The sequence below is a fragment of the Lissotriton helveticus genome, chromosome 1_1 (genome assembly GCF_964261635.1).
Source record: "Lissotriton helveticus chromosome 1_1, aLisHel1.1, whole genome shotgun sequence".
In the NCBI taxonomy this organism is placed as follows: Eukaryota; Metazoa; Chordata; class Amphibia; order Caudata; family Salamandridae; genus Lissotriton; species Lissotriton helveticus.
In genome coordinates, this window is record NC_136057.1 from 582767783 (window position 1) to 582781910 (window position 14128).

A 14128-nucleotide genomic window follows, 5' to 3' on the forward strand; every position below is an offset into this window, starting at 1 on the left:
GGGTCCCCTTTTTGAGTCTGTGCAAAAACATTTTTTAAGAGCAGGCAGTAGACCCAGGGACCACTGCCTCCCCTTAAAAATGAAACTGAAAACTTTAATTTTTCTTTTTTAAATGCATCCTGTTTTCCTTTAAGGAAAACGGGCTGGATTTTTAAAAAACGGCTTTATTTAAAAAGAAGTCACAAATATGGTGGCCACCATCCCTGCGAGTGCTAGCCATTCCCAATGGGGTCACAAATTGAGCTTACCTCATGAATATTGATGAGGCATGCAATTTGTGACCCAATTGGGAATCACAATGTCTGAGACACTGCTGTACATTCACTTTAGCAAGTCGCAAATTGGGAGTCGCAATTTGCGACTTGCTAAAGTGAATGGTCGTACATCTAGCCCTTCATTCTTAAAGTAAAAAGGATTGATGAAACAGATTAGAGAACAAATTGACATATGCTTTAAAGAGAATGAAGGGACAGTGCCCTTGGCATGCACGATGTGGAAGCATATAACACAGTCATACTGGGGCACACTCAGACAGTGATCGGGGTAGATGGAAGGAATGGAGAGTGACCTGCGATAAGCTAGAATAGGAAATAGATCAACTGGAGGCTGGGGTGTTGACTGGGGAGACTCCTTCTCCCTCTGTCTCCCATCTAATCTGATTGAAGCAACAGGAAATGAGGGACCTGGCTGAGGACAGGGCCCGAGCACAGGCGTTAACACCGCCAAGAAGATTGTATGGTGTAGGGGACAAGGTTAGAAAAATGATTGTGTGGCTGAAGTGGCACGACAGGGGGCAGAACTGGGTTCTGAAAATACAGGAGCCAGACGGGACAACACACGACTGAAGGGGACATAGCGGGTGCATTCACTGATTATTCTAAGCAGTTGTATATGCCGGTCTCAGAGAGATTTGTTGAAGACTGTGCCAAGCTCCTTCGGGACATCTCTCTCCCCGTACTGTCAGCCAAAGACAGGGCTGCATTGGATCAAGCTTTAACAGTGGAAGAAATTGCAGGAGATATTGGAGACCTGCAGTCTGGGATGGCTGCGGGCCCTAATGGTCTTCAAGTAGAACTCTATAAGGTAGTAGCGGGCCAGGGATGCCCGCTTTCCCCAGTGATCTTCACTCTGGTGATAGAGCCTTTGGTAGCTTGGGTCTGGAGGGATCCTCTAATAGGCATAAAGGGGACCGGGGAATGTGAGGAGCGCATATCGCTCTACGCCAATGACATCCTCTTATTTGTCACCCATCCATGATGGGTCGGTGGGTAGGCTGCTCCACTTGGTTTGGCTGTTCAGCAGATTAACTGATACAAGTCTCTACTACTCCCTCTATCCGGGAGTGGCCCTCCCAGACTGGCTGGGGACACACCTTTAGTGGTGAAAAACATATGTAAGTATATTGGCAATCTTGTTTCTATGATGCCCGACAAATTCATTACAGACAATCTCACTCCACAGCTTGAGAGACTCAAAAGAGATTTCTCCCATTGGGCAGGGCAGTCCTGTTCAAGATGATGGCCGTTCCTCGTCTCCTATGTATATTACAAAATACACCATACAAAATTCCTATAGAATTTTTCTGTAAAGTGGATGGGGAGCTACGCAGACGGTTATGTGTCTGGGACAGTCCCGGATTGCGTTGTGTAAACTGCAGAGAGGGGTTTCCGAAGGGCTTTGGTGGTCCTTGATTTTAGGAAGTACTATGAGGCGGCACAGTTGATCACAGTAAATGCATGGGTTTACGCGGATAGGGAGGAACCGACTTATCAGATCAATCGATAGGCGATGGACCAGCGGACTATTTAGCAGTACTGTACCACAGGAAGAGGTGGAGACAGTTGCCACCACACACACAGATGGTGGTACGAATATGGCATGAGGCCAGTCAATTCCAAAAATGTGAAGATATGCTTACGGATAAAAGCCCCTTGTGGGACAGTGATCTGTCGAGCGAGGTAGGAAATATGGAGGGGTTCCATAAGTGGGAGACCCTTGGAATTGACACCCTGGGAGACATCTGGGGAAAACAGGGTATAATGTCCTTCTAGGACATGAAGGTTGAGTACAGCATTGCAGACACTGAAATATTTCATTACCTGCAGTTGGGCCATGCACTTCAGAGGCAAATAAAAGAGGGAGAGCAGTTGATGGAACATACACCCCTAGAAGAAAGGCTCTTGCTAGACCCGATGGACTCCAAGGCCACCTCTCTAATGTATAGAAAGAGCATGAATAACTCACCTAACCCCCTAAGGGCCCTGCAAGAGGCCTGGGAACTTGAAAATGGGTTGATAGAGGAGGATGACCGGGTTGAGGTGCTCCAAGGTCTGAGAGAGGTGGCCATTAGATCTTGTTTCCATTTTATACAATTGAGAATACTACACAGATCCTACTCCTCCAGGCCGCTAATGCATAGACTAGGGTGAAGCGACACGGACAGGTGTGCAAGGGCTGTGGGGCAGTGGGCAGCATTTTTCATATACTATGGGTGTATCCAGCTCCAGAAGTATTTGGGGGAGGTCACTGGGGTTCTGTCTGAGGAGGTGGGCCGGGAGGTTCCGCTGGAGGCCCGATGGCACATCCCGTACGTGAAAGGAGAGGAGGTTTGGCTCAAATACCTCAAGGTATGGCTTATGGTAGCGGCAGTGGTAGCCAAAAGGAATATAGCCAGAGTCTTGGGAGCAAATCTTCCGCTGAGAGTGTCCATTTGGAAAAAAAGACTTGGATTGGTGCAGTAGAGCTGAGAAAGTTGTGTATAAAAGCCAGGGCTGTCCCCAAAAGTGGGGAAAAGTTTGGGGCATGTGGGAGGAGAGAGTTTAAATAAGAAAGAGGTCACACTAGGCAGCAGAGTGAACGGGCCTCATTGTGGCTATCTGTAATATGTAGTACATAAATCCAGAATGTTGGGACCAGGGATGAACCCAAATGCCTGAACTCAGGGGGGGAGGCGAGTAAAGTACTAAAAGGTTCTCAACTATGATATAGTTGAATATGTATTCTCTGACGGAGAAAATGTTGAATAAACAGACTTTAAAAATATATATATTATCTATTGTTCTAACCCTGTGTGGAATATTTTTGTGGTGTTTTCATTATGTTTATGTGTTGCAGAAATACTTTATAAATTGCCTCTGTTGAGAAGCCTGACTACTCTGTGCCAAGCTACCAGAGGGTGGGCATAGGTTATCTTTTAATGTATATTTAGCTTATCCTGACGAGAGTGGTGGTTTATGCTTATACAGGGTGCATGCTCTGACAACCAGAAACCCCATTTCTAAAAATGTACCTATCCAGGTTATATATATATTGGTCGTAATACTTGTTTGAATTTCTCTAAATGTTTGTCGGTATGCCATTTCAAATGTATTACTTGCTATGTATAGTATACAATAATTTAAATATTTCTCTTCACTGTCTTCATTATTTCTTTCTATGTTCTTGTCTTCCTTTCTTTGTCCTTAACTCATCCGCCCCTTCATTTCTCTTCTTTTTTTGATTCTATACATCTCATCTTTAGACAAGATTGTACTACTTTATGTTTTAGAATTGGTTCTGTTGGTATAAGTTTTCATAATACTTAGATGTCATATGGTTCTTTAGTAATTACTGTTTATGCATTATTCTGTATCTTAATAAAGCTGTTCAAATAAAAGAAATTAACTGTGCCTATGGAACTCCAGTGTGTTTTTTGTCTTTGATGCATAGGTATCTTGAGTCCTTCCTCTACAAAGGTATCCGGAATGTCCTTCCTCCCTTCCTTGGTCCCACCTTGTCTGGGGTCTGAAAAGACCAGTTGAAACCATTTGTGAGTGTGCTGAGGCAGCGCCTTTGTGATGTGCAAGTGTCGTACTTGACAGCTCCTCTACTGCATCTAGTCAGAGACGGCCCAAACTGCCAACACCTAGATCTCCTTTGTCTCAACATCTGGAAGAAATACACAAACACTATCTGTTAGCTACACCTAGGCATGTGACCCAGGATACATGCTGCAGGTACCCAATGCTTGGGAAAAGAAAATGTCAACTTTCTAAAAGTAGCATTTTTAGAGTTGTGACTTAAAATATAACTTTACCATTAAATTAAAATTCTTTAGATACCATACTCAACATCCCTACCTACTCCCAATTGAAAGTTATCACTTATTTAGTGAGATAAGGTCACCTAATGCTATCCTATGGGAGAGGCGGGCTTTGCAGTAGTGAAAAACAAATGTAATAGTTTTTAACTACCAGAACTTCTAAAAGTTAAAAATACATATTCAACATTTTAAATATAAACTGCACCCTGCCCTGTGGGCTGTTTAGGGCCTACCATAGGACTGATTCATGTGTATTAAAAAGGAAGGTTTAAGACTGGAAAAAGGCTGATTTTGCCAGATCGAAATGGTAGTTTAAAACTGCACACATAGGCTACAGTGTCAGGCCTGAGATACAATTAAAAGAGTTGGGTGGGTGGCACAATAAGTGCTGCAGGCCCACTATTAGCATTTAATGTGCAGGTCCTAGGTACATGTAGCACCACTTGACTAAGGACTTGCAGGTAAACTAAATATGTCAATTGGTTGTACGCCAATTGTACCAGGTTTAAGGGAGAGAGAGTACCGCACTTTTTATCACTGGTTAGCAGTGGTAAAGTGTGCAGAGTCTTAAACAGGAAGGTGAAGGCAAATCATTTGGGGATGGCCCTGCAGAGAAGGCCAAGTCTAAGACCCGTCTTGCTTTCTCTTTATAGGTCTGGATATGAAAATGCGGGATCATGACATCAAGTACATTTTAGGGAGTGAAGTACAATTTTGGGTGTCAGGAATTGTAATGGGGATGCAGAGATGAGAGATTCCGTTTAAGTTCAGTCTAAAAATGGTGTACAGAAGCTGCTGCTCTGTGTCAGGGTCAATACTGAGTGGTATTCAGTCAATGGGCAGGGCTATTTTAGGAGGTGAGGCATGCCCCTTACTATATGAGATCTAACTGGAGTCTAACAAGATCTTGGCGTATCCAAGAACAAAGGTTCTTTCTATGTTTTGACCCACTACTGTTCTGCTGGATTCATACCACACCCTTCCACGGGCCCTACATCAAGTCCCACTACCATTTAAGGGTAACATACTTACATCCACATACCAAGGACGAGGAGATGTATCATTCTGGTGAGATCTAGGAGGTGTGGTGCTTCTGCTACAATGGTGCGGGCAGCCATGAACCTGACAGGTGGGGAAATGGTTACAGATCATCCTAATATTAAGTTTTCTCTTGTGGCATCATTTAACCACAGGAACCTGTCATTCATCCAGTGGAACACACATGAAGTAATGTTGGATGAATGTTTCAGACTGTTTTTAAGCTGAAACTGGCTTTGTTTTTTGTCCGCATATATCTGGAAGAACACTCGACACTGCTTGACAAACTGGGCCAGAGGATGAATGTAAATGTTGAACAGTAACCAGGAGAGGGATGAATCTAGGAGTATATCACAAAACATGGAGTGTTTTGACACTCAAATGATAACATCCTTAATTTTTTGCTGTGATTGGAGGGAAATGTTTGGATCCATATTAGAGACAGTTCATCTACACACAAACATTGTTCTAGCCTTTCTTGCAGTAATGTGTGATCAACAGTGTTAAAAGTAGAGTTCACCTCTGGAGAGAAGTACCTCTCCTCTAATGATGGCCAAGGATGCTTTCATGCAATATTCTGGCCTAGATCTACTGATTGTTGAGGAAAAGATGGTTAAGTTCTATTTGGTCTTGTCACCTTCTTTTTCCATACTCTTTCTGGAGAAGAGGGTGTTCGAGAAGGGCCAGTATTTTGCCTCGCGGTCAGTTTAGAAGCAGGTTGATGATGGAATGTTTCAGAACGGTAGAGATTATTCTAAACATGTTATATGCATAATATTATGCATGTGGTGTTTACTTCAAGGGTGGGGAACACTTGTTTAAAGGAGGCAGAAGAGCAGGGGTTTATTGGTAAGGTGGGCACATTGTTTAGAATTCAGCACTTAGCACCTCAGTCATCACTAAGGGCTAGGGGTTTGAATGCAGTGAAAACGTATTGTAATGATAGATGCAAGAATAAAGTGTAAAGCTGTTGTTCTTGGGTATTGGGAAGTTGTGGATTTTGGCAAAATTAGACTGGAGAAACACAGGTAGAGCTTCACAATTTTAATGCTATGAACATGTGTTATTATTCAAGATATCTGGTTTTCAACAATACTTGATAAATAGCAAATATTTCCTCCATTTAAATAGATGCTACAATAATGTGAAGTATTAAAGTAAGTTTTTTTGGCTTTCCTGATGGCTTTATTGTAGTCTCCCCTGTATGTCAGGAAGCGGGGTTTCGGTCTCATCACATTTTGACTTGAGCCATTTCTCATTCCAGTTGTGATGGACACGTTTCAGTACAGCTAGTTTTCCACATGTCCACTGAGTTGTTTCATGCCCTACTTGGTTTTCTGGTTTTGACTGGTGCTAGCATGTCTAGTGTAAAATATATATTGTGGTAGGTGTAGTTGAGCAAGGTTTCAGAGTCTGTTGAGTCAGATTTTTGTTTGTGACTGTAAGTTGAGCAAAACTCCTCAATATTTGTTTCTCCAAATGCATTATGTGGAATTGGGTCGTTTCTAGTGCTAGCAATGCGTTGATATATCAATTAGACAGGTTGTGGAGATGAATGAGTTGGCAGACCATACTTCTTGTTGCATTTTCATGTTCAAAGTTTCAAGACTGTAAGTGGAGTCTTATGTATGGCCTACTATATGCGTAGAGCAGCTTTCAGTCTGTTGTAGGCAGAAGCTTCCAAGCTGTCAATAATGTCTGTCACAGGCTTTGAATTTGGCCTGACCCAGAGAATGAAATTCCCCATAATCAGGATTATGTTGGCTTTTACTTGAATTTAAAGTGTTATTTAAAGGAATCCATCCAGAAACGTGTTGTCCTATCGAGGACAGTGGTAAGCCATTGCTGTGATAAAACAGATGTTGTGATTGATTTGCATAAGGTAGATATGCACTCAGATGATAGGTATATTACGTTATGGATTTCCATGCCAGAAAAGTTTGGATACGTTTCAAAAGCTATACCTTTCCTTTTAAAATCTCTCTATTCTTCAGAACTATTAAGTTTCCAGATGGGAGAGTATTGACAACGATGACTGCTTTGTCTCTGAACAATATCTCAGTTAGACAACTAGGTGGCAGTCACAATTAGACGTGAGTTTGTGGATATCTTGCCTTTGCTTTTGGGACGGACATCTGTTAATTAGACGGATTTTTATGATCACACTCAGTACTGCTAGTAAGACAAAATGTGAGACAAAAATTAGTGTGGAAAGTACAGCTGATGGAATTCTTTGGTAGTTTAATATAACGCTGAAACAGGGAGATGGTGTATTTTGTGGCACTTCTAATGTTTGACTTTTTTTAGGGATTGGTATCAACAAAGGCCATGGGATCACCTTTATCCTGAACTATGTTGTTATTGTAAACATTCAAAGGTGGTATAGAGAATTGTAACACCGTGACTGCCACTACCTTTGATTTACAAGGTTTTGTTTGTGTTCAATGTAGATTTGAATGTGTCCTGTCACACATCAACATTGAATGTAAAGAAAAGTAGGACAATTTTAATGATTTATGCCTAGTACATATATCTGCTCTGAGGGTTACGGGTCTGATCATAAGGTGTATTGTTAGTTTGCTTTTTGTGTTTTTGTAATACGACTGCAGACAGTTTTAGTTGTCAGGAAGACCACATCCTCTCAAATCTTCAAAAAATTATAATACTAAGTTTGGAGAGAGAGACTGGGCTTCGGGTCAGACCTCTTTAACCATTAGCGTACCTGTATTTTTCATGGTTTGACATTGCATGGAAGGGCTGTCCATCAAGACCATATAATTTATTTTGAATATAACTACATTGTCCCATTTGTGTCCCCATTAGGTTTTGCTGAACGGGTCATCAAGTAGCCCGTTTGTTTGATTGTATATATGTGGCATACAGCTTCAGACCTTGTGTGTATTCTTTGACGAATTTACGTTGCTTACACAACATTTTAGATGTTGATCTATAGTTTTGTGTTTAGGAATTGCTTTTTGTTTGGTCGCCTTAGCCTCTCATTAAGATTTCACAGGAATGTCTGCAAAGCAAGAACTAAAATCTAGTTGTAAAACTGCCATATTATAGGAGAAAGCCTAAGAATTGGCAGTAAAATGAACCACAAACCCCATTGGCTTATACAGCAGAGAGGCAGGGCCAAAGAGAGGCCATTATGCTTGGAGGCCTGGTGCCAGAATACATCACCAAACAGGCATGATTGACTTGAAAATCTGTACAAATTTCTGGGGCTTAGGGTGGCAACTCAGCAATTAAGAGTATAAGGAGATGTCCCCTCTTTATATTCCCTGTCCCCTTCAGAGACACCCCAACTAACTTACTAAGAATAGAGAGAACTCCTGTCCCCTACAGAGACACCAAGACAATGACAAAGTCAGTCATTGTCTTGGTGTAAACCGTTTGCAGGATGGACAGAGAGGGGAAACAGAAGCTATGCTCACCCTTATAGTCATGCAGTATGTGACATCAGTGACTCAATCTCTGTATGCCAGAGGGCCATGCTTTAAGCTTTAACTCCATTTAGCAGAGGTATATGAAGTGGATAAGCCAAAGTCTATATGGTAAAATGTACCCTGCATGTTGATATAAAAACCAGCATGCTGCCAAATAGTATCATGATTAAGGTGAGCTGACAAGGAAGCAGTAATACCAGATAAATGCAAGGAGAATGAGTGGCAACACTCTTAAAACCCAGTGGAGAAAACTAGGACAAAACATGACAGGTTTAGACTGAACTTGAGTTAATATGGGAAATGATATGAATATTTTGAAAGCTGAGCTTGAATGACCCAAGAAGAAAGAAACACTATTTCTCTAGAGATAAATGAGAAAGCATAAGAGCTGGGATACTCTACTCCTTCAGTTCATTTTTGTGAAAACAAACGCTAGCTGTGTGGTCTCAAATCTAGTGGCATTTGCATTTCTTGTATTTCCCTTGATATTCCCTCATGATCAGGTGGCATGTACAGAAAACAATTCAGAGAGATATATTGTATGGGTGGTGACAATTTTTCAAATGGCATTCCATTATGAAATTAGGAAAACATCCTGAGAGCGTTCCTAACAATATATTTCAAACTAGTGTGCTTCAACCATGATTGTCGATGTCCCCTTTCAAATGCTTTGTGTCAGAAGTGGATTGAACAGATGAGGTCCAACTATGCGTATATTACTTTGTAGGGTCAGAGAAAAACTGGATCATGTAGTCACCAAATTAACTCATTTTCTTCGATTAAATTGACATTATAATTAGCTCAATGTCTGTTGGATCAAAAGATATCCCAGAGGAAACATGTGTCCCATGGCAATCTGTAAGACAAGAGAAGGATGGTATGAGCTGCGCCTACCCTCACAGTCACAGATTATGTGACATCAGTGAGTAACTCAGGAGAGCCATGCAGGTAAGTGGTAACTTCACTTAAAGTAGATTGTATGTGTGCATAGGGTATTTCTATAGCGCAAACCTAGCCAAAGGCAGCAAAGCTCTGAACATGGTCAAGGACGAGATTCTATGAAATAGAAGCCCTTACGTTAATATGGAACTGCTCACTCTTTATGACCGTTTACGAACCAGGCTCTTTCAGACTACAGTAGGGGTGAAGGAGGGTGCAGGGATGACCCTACAGTCAAAGAACTATGGGAAGGACTGTGTGCCTAAATATATGCATAATAATCAAGAAAAGACAAATGTTTGTCCATCAAACAAGATACTTGAAGCTTTTTTTCCTAAAATGTCACATTTCAAAGGATTTGTAGCGGAGGCACATTAAAAGCGGCGATAATGGGCTTGATAATGTGGCCTTGTGAATTCCAATAGGAACCCATGTTCTGGTCTGAACATGGGCTTCTACTGGAATTCTCCAGGGCATATTTTCAAGCCCATTATCGCCGCTTTAGTGGCAGTTTTCTGCCGCTAAAACGGCGATAATTTTAATGCCCTGCTTGATAATATGCCTCAAAGTGACTACATTAATCTATCCTCTGGGCATATAGATAACATGATTAGATTGGCAAGTAAGTTAGGCACATGGGTTACTTGGAGTAATGCATCAAGTCCCTAAAGCCATGTCTCAAGCAGTGAATAGATAGATGGTGATTGGATGGCAGATGTTAAAAAAATTGTGAATTGAAGGTTAGTAGATGCTGAACAGAGTGTTGATGGACGATGAATAGTGATTTATAGGGGGTGAATGCATGCATGGTCAAGTAGCAGTGCATGGTGAACAGCTGATGAAAGGATAATAAAGGATCACCACATGCCAGAAGGAATTACACTGACTCCCCTTGCTGACCCACATTATTTTCAAATCCAGCTGGTTCATCTAGAAAGCCAGCACAACGAGCACTCATGCTTACTAGGTTTACAATTTCAAGTCCTCCAAGCAACAGGTCTTCTCTGTCAGTGTACCAAGGATCAACACCTATATCTATCAGTACTGCCACGATTTTGCTGCAAATTAGGATGCTGAAGATACACATTACATCTTGACTCAGTACCATTTGTGCCTTTCAGCTAGATTTGCGCTATACAAGTATTGAGCATATACATGACAATGCTTAATGGATGGTAAATGGGAGCCACTGTACAGTGGATGGTCAATGGATAGTAAATGGAATGAGGATCTAAGGTAATTGGTTAACAGACAACTGGAGAGTTATTTGTGAGTGAAGGATGAATGGATGGTAAAGTTATGCTGAAAGGATGGCACATGGTGAATGGTGAAATGATGGTGAATGATAGGTGCAATGGTGAATACATGGGAGTACTAGGGATGATAGATGACCGTGAATGAATCTGAATGGGGTATGTATGGTGAGTGGATACAGACTCGATGGAGAAAGGATATTTGAATGTTAGATGGTCAGTAGAAGATGAAGAGTGAATGAATGAAAGATGGATGGCAAATGGTAGATTTCAGTGAATTGTAAATAGTGAGTGACGTGTGTAAGACTTGGCCCTTTTTGCAGGGTCATCCCAGAACTTTTTGCCTTCCTCAGATATTTTTTCTGACCTGTTGTTGGTGGTATTAGGGCTCTGGGCACTTTATCACTGCTGTTCAGTGTTAAAGCGCATGTGCTCTCTATGGTAAACTTAGTGAGATTGGCCTACACCTGTTTGGCATAATTTACTATCAGTCCCTTGTAAAGTGGTATCTCATATACCCAGGGTGAGTAAATTAAATGCTACTGGTGGGCTTGTAGTGCTGCTTGCACCACCAACCAAAGTAGCCTTTCAAACCTGTCTCGGGCCTCTGCCATTGCAGGGCCTACGCACGCAGTTTATTGCCACTGTGTTGTGGCACATAAAGTGGTTGTCACGTCAGTGACTCCCGTTTTACTACTTGTCAGTCACCCATAAGGTAGGCCCTGGCTAGCCCAATGGGTAGGGTGCACTGTAGGTAAAAGGTAGGACATGTGCTTTAACTGTGTGATATGTCCTGGTAGTGACAAACAGCCTATTTGGTTTCTCACTGCTGTGAGGCTGACCACTCATAGGAATGCATTTGGGATTCCCTGATATGTGCTTCAGTGGTAATTCCCGATCTGAGAGGGGTAGCATAATCAAGTTTGGTATGTTTGGAATAGTGGTGATAAATGCTGCGTTGTGGTGTTCATAGATTTATTATCACTATTTTAGGAATGCCACTTTTAGAAGTGAACATTTCTGTGTGCTATGTGTCTTTGTGCCTGCCTGTTTTGTATTCACTATCTGGCCTGGAGTGACAGGGGCTGGGGAGGTGCAGTGGCTCCAGAGGGTCTGGGTGAGTCAGCGCTAGGCTGAATAGGCCTGATCTGCATTTGGAGTAGTGGGAGGAGTAGCACCTGAACCTGAATAGGGCTGTGCTAGGCTTCCACAATGCCAGCTCCCCCCCCCCCCGTGGTGTGTCTGGGACCCAGAGCCTACACTTTCAATGGGTAGTGTTATACACTTGATAAGTGCCCCAGAACTGGTTTGGACTGGGTCCAAGGCCCTGTACCAGGGCATAACAAAGACTTGATGAGATATGGGCTGTGACCCCTTGTCTGTGTGCTTACTTGAGGACAGGACAAAGAGGATTGTTGGGCGCTAGAAGCAACCACCACAAAGGACTTCCCCTCTGCTGGAGGGCCCTGTGAGCTGGTCTGCCTGGGCCCAGTAGTGCCCTGGTAACCTCGGATTCACCACATGGTATGCGCTGGATTTTCACCCTGCATTTAGAGAACTAAGTGCCCTTGTTAAGAGAAGAGCGCCCGCCGTGAGGAGAGCGCTGCCAGATCTCTATGTTGTAGACCGACTACGTGCTGCTGGGGCCACCCGTAGCGTGTGAAGCGCTGTGTTTTTAGCCCCTATTGTTGCGGGACACATGAAGGAGCGGGGTGCACAGTTGAGGCTGTCGTCTCCATGAGCTGACTTGTGCCCGGAGCAGCGTGTGGCCGTGCAGCAGTGCGAGTAGTGGGCGCCGTTGTGCCATTTTCAGAAAGCTGCAAAATCGATGTAGATTTCGCTCCGTGATTTCCAGCGTGCAGGAATTCAGGCGGAGCACGCCTGACCTTGTGTGGGGGCTTCCATGCGGAAGTGGAGTGGCCAGCGGGCTCTCGTAGCCTGGCTGAGGGCAGGCACAGCGAAAAGATCACGCCGGAGCCTCACAGGCTCTGTGGGCAGCCCAGAAAGGGTCTCCTCATCAGCAAGAGACCGAGGAGCCTTGTGCACATTTCCTACAATGTTACAGCTGTGCTGCATGGCTATGGGCAGCTGCATCTGTCTCTTCTGCCTCAGGGACGTTCTCCAGTGAAAGAGACAAGCTGAGGCCGCCCAGTTTCCCCTTTTCCACGCAGCCGTCTGTTAAGCCCCAGAGGGCTGCGGACAGATTAGCCTTTGGGCCTGTGTCTGCGGGTCGAGGTCCCATTGCGGACCTTTTTGGAGCATTGTTTTTGCTGCATCTGCAGCTAGGGGGCTAGTTGGAAACCTCATGTCAGCAGGAGCGTCAAAGGAATCACTGCCACCCCTAAGGGGAAGGGACACATACATGACCAGGGGAGTTCCTGGTAAATTCTGGCTACAGCATTTGTACATGCTGCTAATGAGGTTTAGGCCTAAGATGGGCTTGATGTAATTAGGATGTATGCATAATATGCTTAGTACTGTTATGATGTTCATGCCTCATGTTGGGTGCTGAGTGAGTAACTAGTAGTTACTGGTTGTCTTCACTAACTAAGTTGTGATATGATGACAGTGGCCCGATTGGCCTGATGATTCTGTGATTCCTGTAAAGTCATGCCAAATGCCAAGTGGCCCAGTGTATATATGTGATTGTGTTCTAATGTGTTTTATGGATAATACAAAGGCTATTTTTACATAACCTTGTGGGGAGTTTCTTTTGTGGTGTGCCTAGTGTGTCATTGCTGTGTGACTGCGTTTCGCAAACCGTTTACACATTGCCTCTGCTATAAGCCTGACTGCTCTGCCAGGTTACCAAGGGGGTGAGCAGGGGTTATCTTCAGCGTGTAACTCCCTTGCCCTGACTAGAGTGGTGGTTTCTGCCTGCCTCAGGCGCATGCCCTAGCCAACCAGAAATCCCATTTCTAACAACATGTATATGTGGCTGTTGAATGAATGGTGAATGGTGCATGGATGGCAAATGGATAGTAAAGGGTGACTGGGTGAAAAATAATGAACAGTGAGCTTATGGTGAATATTGAATTGATGGTGAACTGCTATTTGGTAGGGAATGTTGGATGGGTGGCATGTTTGTTTGGGTGGTGCTTAGTATCAGCATGAGAGTGATGCAAGAACACAGGCAGTAGCATGAGTGAATGCTTGGAAGATACAAGGTAACCGTGATCATTGCAGTCAATAAATTAGGGTGGTTAAAAACACACAAAGACAGGCAGAGGTAGCACAGAGCTGGTAGGCAATGAAGAAAGTGGTCAACATTGTATGAGAAGAAAACAATAGGAAAACAAGAAGTTCTGAGAGGGAGCTTTCTGCACATTCACATTTGAAAATGCTCTTTCCGAGGCCTTGCACCTGCT